At 43.4% G+C, this 10,262-nt stretch overlaps 2 long non-coding RNA genes and 1 pseudogene across 2 annotated transcripts in view; 2 read left to right on the top strand and 1 right to left on the bottom strand.

The window, feature by feature from the left end:
- Nucleotides 1–5,195, top strand: part of LOC107183484 — a 31,611-nt gene extending 26,416 nt beyond the window's left edge. Inside the window, exon 4 of the long non-coding RNA XR_001514279.1 lies at nt 5,055–5,195. This is a non-coding gene — a long non-coding RNA (uncharacterized LOC107183484). The remainder of the gene's footprint in view (nt 1–5,054) is intronic.
- LOC102758381 lies at nt 3,968–4,455 on the bottom strand (annotated as a pseudogene).
- A 173-nt stretch (nt 5,196–5,368) lies between the features above and the next one.
- LOC107183485 overlaps nt 5,369–10,262 on the top strand; it is a 5,281-nt gene continuing 387 nt past the window's right edge. The window contains exons 1-4 of the long non-coding RNA XR_001514280.1: nt 5,369–5,433; nt 5,668–5,812; nt 7,526–7,677; nt 9,453–9,626. This is a non-coding gene — a long non-coding RNA (uncharacterized LOC107183485). The remainder of the gene's footprint in view (nt 5,434–5,667; nt 5,813–7,525; nt 7,678–9,452; nt 9,627–10,262) is intronic.

Here is a 10,262-nt window from a genome sequence, read left to right as displayed (position 1 = left end):
TGGTGACTCTTGCTTCCCTGCTGTCTGCAGTCTTTCCTTCCTGCCTTCCTCCAGCCACGCTAAGTCCCAATTTGGGGCTTCATGACTTCATTCTGGCTCACTGCTGCCTACCACTTCTCCCTTCCACTGGCTAAATGCTGCTTTTCTTGTACAACAAGCCAGTAACCTATTATGTCTCAGATCAAACAACTCTAAGAATAGCAGGTGTCAAGATCTGTGCCAAGGGAAGGAACTGGCTCTGAGTGCATGTGGTCACATGGGGAAGCAACAAAGTAAGGAAATTTAGGAGGCATTTGATTAATACTCTTAATTAAGAGGTTCCCATCACTGGCTTCCAGAAACCTCCTGGGCTGACTTCACTGAGTTTCTGGGGGTGTCTCTCTGGGTCAGGATAAATTTGTGATGAGATTTGCTTTCCAGCAGCCAAGAGGAGGGTGTTCCTGTTACAGGGAGGGGTTAGAACTGGGGCAGGGGTCGGGGGTGGACACAGTTTTGAGTTGGTCCTAAAAGGCAGGGAAAGCCAGAGTAATAATAGCTATCCCAGACTGAGGGCCTACTATGTGCCAGACTTTGCATCATATCTTTATATACATTACCTTTTACTCCTAATATCGCCACTACTACTGCACAGTACATTTACTGAGCATTTATTATGTGCCAAGTACTGTTCTCTGTGTTTTTCATGGATTACCTTATCCTAGCCCTTACGACTGTATGTGCTAAATACTTTTTATTTCTATCTCTTAGGTAAAGCAAATGGAATAAATAACTCATTGAAAACCATGTCTCCAGATCCTGGAGGCAGCAAGGGCAGAGCTTGGATTATAACCCAGGCTTTCTGAGGGTAGAGTCCCAGTCACTGCCTCACGATCTCATTTAGCTCCCAGGAGTAGCTCTTGCTTTTGTGCAACTTAGAGTTGATTACAGAGTCATCGAGGCTGTGATCTGCCAAGGACACGCAGGACCTTCTGGGGTTCTCAAAGGGCACAGTTGAAACGTTCGCCGCCATCTTGAATGCTGAGGGTGGGCTACCTGTGCCCAGCAGTCTCCTCCCCTCCTTCCCGAAAGTCCCCCGGGCCCTTTCCCTTATTATATTTATCCTTTCCCAGGCATCTCTCACACAATCTGGAGAAAAACTTGTGTTTTTATGAGCTTATTACTGTGTTCCCGCCAGCTTCAGAGCCCGGCATGAGTCCCAATCTCTCCACCTGCCTGATTTCTCCTTCCTTTGGCTCCTTTTAGCCTACTAGAGTCCTGCTTCACGCATAACAGACCCGCTTGGGGCTTTGATGCCACCTTTCACATGATGTAGAATATTCCCTGTGCATAGACTCTTGCTATAGGGCCCCACTCTCTGCAATAGCAGCTTTGAGACCTGAGCCTGCTGGGGCTGGTTCAGCTAGCTCTAAGCCCTCCTCTGGGGGACCAGTGCCTCACCTCGCCTGGGACACTCCTCTTTGTTGACCCTTCCAGGCCTACATTTCCCATCTTCCTGATCCTAGTTCAAATGGTTTGTGATATTTTTCAACTGAAAGATTTTATTACCCTTGGATGAACTCCAGAAATGTATTATCATTTCAAAACGGAGTCTCTGTATTGTAGAAAAGGAATATATGTGACAGATACACCAGGAATGGTCTGGGGCCAGAATTTCCTCTGAAGCTCAACAATGAAGAGATAGATATCTGGAGACACAGATTTCCTTCACTCCATTTTTCCTTTGAAAATATTCTTGACAAGTATGTGCTGGCACCCAGCACACCTTAGTGCTTCTCTCTGCCACATATGGTGTGGAAGGGTTCCGGACTTAACGGAGGGTCTGAGCAGAGGCACAATGACGTACATACAAATGCTGTGCTCTGGAACTGTGATTATCCTAAAGGAGACCGATCCCTGCGATAGAGGTGGAAGCCTGGTCAGATTATGGAGGAAGCACACTTCTGATTTTTCTTTCTATATTGCTCAGTAAAAACACTTAAAATAAATTGCTGGGCAGATGCGACACCTACACATAAGTTTTAAGGAACTCGAGGATAAAATTTTGAAACATTGGCTGAAACATCTGATTGCACGAGGAATTTTGCAGGTAGAGAAAGAGATGGAAATGTTACTAAAAATAAAGAAACCATTTAATGGGATTAACTCACCCTGGGTTGAAATGACCTTGGCAATCACAATGGCACTGGTAAAGTTCCCCTTCACCCCCAGCTGGCAATATAGACCAGAATTCGTACCAAAAGCCTCTTGCAATGGGAGTTCATCCAATCAGGAAAAGTAACGGGTGTCATTGACATGGGACATTGCTTCCTGATGAAAGAGAAAATGAGAGCTGGGTCAGTAAAGGATTAAAATGAAAGGAAGCTGACATTTTTAAGCGCTAAGCTGGAACATTTGGATGAATTGTCATCTTCTCTCTGGGTAAAATTCTTCCTCACTCTCTGATGAGGGTAATTGAAATGACCACCCTCCCCAGTGGGCAGTCCTAGAGTCACATTGACCATTCTTAATCATAAATTTCTCATTTTCTTGGGCTGTCACAGAGCCACATATCGTGGGTTATCTTGCTTGATTTATATTTTAACCTCCTCTGTCATACACAAGAAACACCCTCGACTAATCAGCAACACATTCTTAGAGCTTACGATTACTTCTGCAGATGGTAATCTCATCTGCTTCACGGGGCTTCCCTTTGCTTTAGTTTTGGAGGGTGACTCAGTAAAAAAGAAAATTGCATTGTTTACTTCTTAGTGTATGAGCCATACGCATTTGATGTAGAAAATTCGAATGTAAACATAAAGAAAACACCCAAATCTTCTATAGTTTATATATATAAACATATTGTGCATAGCGTCTGATAAGTTACTTTTGATAAACAACTTAAAAATCTGTGCAATTAAATACTTAGACATGAGACGTTTTAAATAGCTGTATAGTAGTATGATCAGTGCATCATCCCTGTTCACTTAACGAATCCCATTGTGTTGAATATTTAGGATTTTTAGGTTAGAAATTTTGCTGCAATGAAGGTCCTTGTTTATTTTTATTGACATTTCCACTCACCCGTGGTTATTTTCAGAAGGTAAGTTTTCTACATGTGGAATCGCTGGGCCAATCAATGTGTGTATTTTAAGGCTTTTGCTAGATATTGTCAAGCTGATCTCTTGGAAGGTGGTACACTGTATTTCTGAATGCGTTGTTGAGGCTGCATGTTTCCTAGATGAAATGTGACCTTTTATGACTTTGTCTCCAAATTATAAGACTTTTCAGATTTTACACCTATGAATTATTTTATAAAAATAGTGAATTTCCAATATGACTTCTGCGCATGTTAGTAGCTAAGTTTGTTAGTCAAGTGAATGTTGGATAGAGCAGCACCAAATTCAAAGTCATTAGTACAATGGAAAACATGGAATATCAATTTAGATGACTTGGCTTTGAATTCTGACTCTATGATCTGAAAGAGGTAAGCTTCCATTTTCTCATCTGTAAAATGAGGACCCACACTGTCCTGTCTATCAGTGTGTGAAGTAGACCATGTGGTCTGAATGTGGTTGATTCCATTCCCACTTAGAGGAGTAGGCTTTTGTTATGTTTTATTGTTGTTGTTGTTTTATAGATTTATTTTCAAAGGGCACAAACACTTAGACAATTTTTTAAAATATATTTTTATTGATTTTTTACAGAGAGGAAAGGAGAGAGATAGAGAGTCAGAAACATCAATGAGAGAGAAACATCAACCAGCTGCCTCCTGCACACCTCCCACTGGGGATGTGCCCGCAACCAAGGTACATGCCCTTGACCAGAATCGAACTGGGACCTTTCAGTCCACAGGCTGACGCTCTATCCACTGAGCCAAACCGGTCTTGGCGACAATTTAAATACAAGTGTAAACAGAATTGCTCTGTCGATGTCAGCAATGATGCCAAAACACGCTCTGGTGGCCAGACACTCGCCTGTATCTTCGCGTCTCCTCTCGGTGAAGAGAAGGGTCTCATACTCTATTCATACATAACCTTCTTATCTGCAATGTAATCTATAATTTCTTGTGGGCAATCATTTTCTCCGCATCTATATCAGGAATTTCAAACCCAAATTTATCCTCTAGAGCCATGATGATCTCCACTTGGTCCAAATTGTCTAAACCCAGGTCTTTCATAAAATGGGAACTTACTAAGAGCAGCTCTGGACCAATCCTGTCGTAGTGTCAAGACATAAAGAACACCGTCCTTGATCCCCTCTAACATCAGAGGGCACGTCACTATAGTGGTGGCACAGCTGTGTAACTGCCTGGTACCTGCTCCAGCACGGACCTGGGAGCCCTGGGCCTCACTGGGTTCCCGTGGGGCGCAGCATGGTGCTGGGCGGCCGGGCTGTGGCCAACGTGGGAAGCTGGGGCAGCGACACCAAGGCCGCAGGTAGGCAGTGGACACAGGTGGAAAGGACATGAGCTGCCATGGCTACGCCGACCTCAGGGAGTAAGATCTGATTGATATAAACCCAAAAGGTCAATCCTATCCAATACCTTGCCTAATAACTGGGTCAGAGATGAGCATCCCAGTTTAAATCAATCATCATATAGCATTTGCAATAGTAGATTATATTCAAACTATATCAAGGTCATTCCATCTGGACTCTCCTACCGAAGGATTTTACTTCCCATCCTGCTGGCAACAGGCTGAGGCAATGACTTTCTTTGCCCTTCAACATGTGGGTGGAAATTACATGTGCCACTTCCAAGTGGAAATTTTAAGAGCCAGCATGTGGTTTTGCCATCATCCTTTCCCTCGCCACAGATTAACATGCCCTAGAAACGTGTGTGCCTTTGGTCTTACTCCCAGAAGGAAGGGGACATGGATGAAGTCTCGCTTGTTTTCTAACAGCCTATGTGCAAGTTGAGCGAAAAATAAAACGTTGTTGCTTTGCAAACCACTGGGGTTTTTAGGGTCATTTGTCACCACAGCACAGCTTAGCGTAGGCTGATTCATACACCGTTTCTTGGGTCTGAGTGAACATTTTGCAAGAGTGTGTGCCTAACCTCATTTTGTCTGTTACAGGTGAAGCTCAAGGCATTTTTGATTCGTCTGGGAGAAGAGGCACTGCCTCTTTCTTTGGGTGCTGTGATAGATGGTGGTGTCACCAGGAACTGATATAGCGTTTTGTTACTGTATGATAGAAACCGGTTAGAGGACAAAACAAACAGATAAGAATAACACCAAGAAAACTGCAGAGAAATGGAACCAGAGCCCTAATCTTAAATCAATGCCTGAAGTTGACAGACCTTTGAACTCTGCAGTGAAGGAACCAGAAATGAGACATTCCCTGTGCCTTTTAAGCTACTTTGAGTTGAATTTTCTTCTATTCGCAACCCAGAGCATCAGGGCCGATTCAGCAGAACACAATTTGGGAAGCATGAGAACAGGGCAGCACCAAGAGGTGAGACTTTCTGACACGTGGGTGTGCTACTTACTGGTGGTTGAAAGAGGCCACAGGTGGAATTTGGAAGAGCTCCGGGAGGTCAGGAATCCTGGCATTAGGGTGCAATCTGCTTATTCCACTGCGAGGTAGAAGCTGAAAACTGGATGGCCGGTGTGAAGAGATCGGCACTGGTTTCACACCCACCGATTTCTGGTTTCCCAACTCCATACAGGATTCTCCTTGTTTTTACAGGCCTAGTCGAGCTTTTCCCTGCCCAGCTGACCCTCCAGGACTTCAAACACTGACTGGTACTCAGATGTCTATTTCCAGCCTGCCCTCTCTGTCAGGGTTTATACTTTTACCAGGGAGGGCTCTTCCTGGATTTATCACTTGACTGGTAGGGGGCTTACTTAATTAGCATTTGTAAGAGGCCCAGCTCTTTATTGGATTAGGGGTAATTAGGAAAGCAGAGCCAAGAGCTTTTTATTACCTTCCTCTCTGCTGGTCTTTTTCCTGCCTCTTCTGGAGAAACTGGCATTGATGTTGACTTAAATGAACTTGAACTTGTTATGCTGTCTCCTTTCATTTTTCATGAAATGGATTCAGAGGTCTCCCAGGTCCCACAAGAGAAACACTTTCCAAGGATCAGTCGATTCTCCTATCTGGTAGGCAAATTCAATGGTGATAAATAATGCAGGTTTGTAATCTCCATAAAGGGCAAAGTGTTTGCAAGCCACAGGTCAAATCTGCTGGACTCTTACAGCTTTCTCTTACAAGAAATTCCTCTCCGCTAGTCACTTGGCACATCTTACTTAGTAAGTTCCTCCCCACAGATAATTCCGTGTGCCCTAAAAATGATAGAATTTAAATGTTATGTTCTTTTTAATTTTTTTTTCACATCTTGTTTGAAATTTTTTTTGGCCCTGCTTTTCTTATTTTACCACCTAAAACAGCGGTTCTCAACCTGTGGGTTGCAACCCCTTTGGCGGTCAAACGACCCTTTCACAGGGGTCACCTAAGACCATCCTGCATATCAGATATTTACATTATGATTCATAACAGTAGCAACATTATAGTTATGAAGTAGCAATGAAAATAATTTTATGGTTGGGTTACAAGATGAGGAACTGTATTTAAAGGGCCAGAAGGTTGAGAACCACTGACCTAGAAGATGTTAGGAGCTGAATTTGGGTGCTAATAACAGAAACCTGAAATAACATGATTTAACAAGATGGAGATTTCTTTTTCTCTTAATTATAGGCAGCCTGGCATTGTTACAGTGGTCCTAGGATACAATCCATGTCCTAGGCCTCTTCTATCCCTTTGTTCTGTCATCATTGGCATGTGACTTCCATCTTCAAGGTGCAACATGGCCACTGTGGCTCCATATATCAAGTTTATATCCCAGGCAGGAAGAAAGAGGAAAGGGAAAAAAGCAAAAGAACCTCCTAACTTAGTACCCCTCCTGATAGCCTTATCCAGAACCTAGTTACCTTACTCCTATCTCAAGGTGAGGCTTGAAAAATTCGTTTGGCAATAGGACACGTTGATGCCTCTAACAGGATCAGGTTTATTAAGGAAGAAGTAATGATGGGCCGTAACCGGTTTGGCTCAGTGGATAGAGCGTCAGCCTGCGGACTGAAAGGTCCCAGGTTTGATTCCGGTCAAGGGCATGTATCTTGGTTGCGGGCACATCCCCAGTAGGGAGTGTGCAGGTGGCAGCTGATCGATGTTTCAACTCTCTATCCCTCTCCCTTCCTCTCTGTAAAAAAATCAACAAAATATATTTTTTTTAAAAAAAGAAGTAATGATCGATAAAGGGTAGGCCATTCTCAGCTTCTAGCTTACAGCATTCCTAGCAAAATGTCTTAAATAATCATCTCACTCATATTTATATTGTGTGTTGGGTTGTCAGAACAAACCCCTCCAGTGGTCATTGCCTCTGAGGACCTCTGTGACTTACGAGAACACGGAGACTATTTTATATGAAAGAATATTAGAGAATCCTTATCTGCCACCTGGTACCCAGCCATGACCCATGGACAATAGATGCAGAGGGAAAAGCCTTCTCAACAATTTTAATAAGTTGCACATTGTCCTCACTTCCCAGCTGCCTTCCAGGAGGCTCACCTGCAACTTCTCTGGAGTGAAAGGGACAGAACATGCCGTTCTGGCGCTCGCCGTGCAGGAGCCCTGTCCAATCTCTTGCTCTTCCAATCGGACCTCTGTCCCCTCCAGTGGATTCAGCAGTGCTTTTTAAAAGTGAGCTGCTTAATTTGTTAGATATCAATTGGAATGCATCCCAACAGGGGATGCAGGAGGCCGCTTACGGAATTCTAGACGTGGGGCAACAACAATAACAACAAACGATACTCATTGTGCAAGGATCTGGCCATTGGCTATCTTCAAAATCTTCCTGCTTTAGAGAGATAATGACAGATGGCTGTGGAGAGGGGCAAGTGTAGGTAAGACACTGGACAATTTCCAAGTTCAATGTAAGGAAAATACCCAGCCGATAGCAGTAGCAGGAGCTCAGTCAATGTTCATTTCCTTCTGTGCTCTTTGTGGTTCTGGGGTGAGGACATTTAGAAACTGCCAGGGAGAACATCTCGCAAAGGCATTTGTTCTCAACTCATTTTTGTACTATATCCAGAAATAAGGAGAGAAACTGAAGCAAGAATGCTGAGAACTTTATCATAGCAAGGGTTGGAAATCATCTTTTTGGGACTAACCACTTAGTATTTGTGGGTTTGACCTTATTGGAAGCTATTTCCATCAGCAAAATGCAGCTTCCTTCTCTGCCACCACCCACTTCTTGCCCTGTCTTGCCTCCATCAACTGTTGTTCTCAGAGGGCAGGAAGCAGAACTAATACACCCTTTGAATCACTTCTGGTGTCTGTTAACTAGCTTGTGGCTCAAGTGTGTGGAGATGACATTCTTCTGATGTCTCTTTGTCCTTGTCTTCTGCTGATGCTGTCTTAGAGCAGCCACAGTATGCAAAGTTCAGTGTCATTGCTTAAGGAGAGCATATAGAACCTAAATTTCATGTCTCCCCTGCAACATATGCTGTTCATTAAAGGCAGATTCTAAAGATTGCATTTGGTAGATGCGTTGTCACACTGGAGAGAACTAAAAACATCCCCTAAATGTATTTCAGCTTCTTGCCAATTATTCTATAGTTGAGTGAAAGTAGTAACTAAAGGTTGTATGCCACATTTAACATAGGGGATAAAGACGCTGCTTGATATCCTTCTGTGTGTTCCCTACTCTGGAGAAATTCTCAGCTCCCTTGCATAGCCTCTACAACCTTTTGTGATCTGATCTCTGGTCATCCACCTTTTTAGCCTCACATTTTATCACCTTCTAATATGTATCTTATAATCTAACTATATCAAGCAAATAACAATAATGATATTTGGGGGCCAGCATCTATACAGAAACACATAGCATTAACTCTATTTAGCTCAAAGTGGGAATTTCTGGAAATGGGATTGCTGGGTAAATTAAGGTCTGTGGGGCATACTCCTTTGATATGCTGGCATACATTGCCCATTGGCTATTGCTGTTCCATTCTTTTCAAATTCCTTGAAACCATCCTATGTCTTTTTTTTTTTTTTAAATATATTTTATTGATTTTCCACAGAGAGGAAGGGAGAGAGATAGAGAGCTAGAAACATCGATGAGAGAGAAACATCGACCAGCTGCCTCCTGCACATCTCCCACTGAAGATGTGCCCGCAACCCAGGTACATGCCCTTGACCGGAATCGAACCCGGGACCCTTCAGTCCGCAGGCCGACGCTCTATCCACTGAGCCAAACCGGTTTCGGCAGAAACCATCCTATGTCTTTAATTACAATTTCCCTTAATTCAATTTCTGGTTGATGCTCCTGGGCTGCGGGGATGTCCTTTGTACCTCCCCAGGTCACACCCTGCTTCCAGTTCATCTACATCCTCTGGGCTGCAGCCACTTCCTAGAAGCCTCCTGGAGCACTTGCACTTCAGCCTGGAGATAGACACCTTTCTTTGTCACCCTAGGGGGATCCAGCGCTGTCACCTGCCCGATCTTGATCAGCTATTACGGGTCAGCACTGGTTGCCAGAATGCAAAATAAATGGCAGGAAGGAAATTAACAGCAGGGCAAACTACACACCTTGATGCGTCTCTTCCACACAGCTGGTTCTGGAGCCTCCATTGGTGGAGAACACGCATGTGAGTACAGGGTGTATTGTAATGATTCATTCTATGTAATGTGCTGCAATCATTTCTATGTATATGCAGCATAGCTTAATAAAATGATTTCAAAGACAACTTGATAACAAAGCAGCATTTTAAAGGGGTTTACAGCTATACCATCATTCCCTCATTTAGTTCTTGCCAAAATCCTATAATTTAAATAAATTAGATTAAATACTGTTATTGTAGATGCAGAAACTGAGGCTTGGGATAGCTTAAGTATTTATTTTAGGACGTATAGATCAGAAAAATTCAACCACTATGCCAGGGGTAGCAAACAAACAGCTCTTAGCTTGAAATCAGCCACATTTTTTTGGAGGGGAGGCAGATTTTATTATTATAATGTTAAGGCATTTTAATTCACTGACAATTTCATATACACTCACCCCAACACAAATCTGGATTTTTTGTTGGAATTTTAAAAGATACAGGAGCTCTAGATCCTGCTTAGTGTCAATCACTGGAGCTGTGGAGGGGTTGTTCCCTTGAGCGGAGCATGGTCTCCATGGTTTGCCACAGTCTGCACTACTCTCTCTTGTCTTCCCCGCACCAAGCCCATGCTGCACACTCATATCACCTGCCTGGCTCCCATGGGCCTTTGAGGTTAGGACC

This window comes from Myotis davidii, unplaced genomic scaffold (assembly GCF_000327345.1).
Source record: "Myotis davidii unplaced genomic scaffold, ASM32734v1 scaffold18, whole genome shotgun sequence".
NCBI classification, from domain to species: domain Eukaryota; kingdom Metazoa; phylum Chordata; class Mammalia; order Chiroptera; family Vespertilionidae; genus Myotis; species Myotis davidii.
This window is presented reverse-complemented; position numbering and strand designations above follow the sequence as displayed.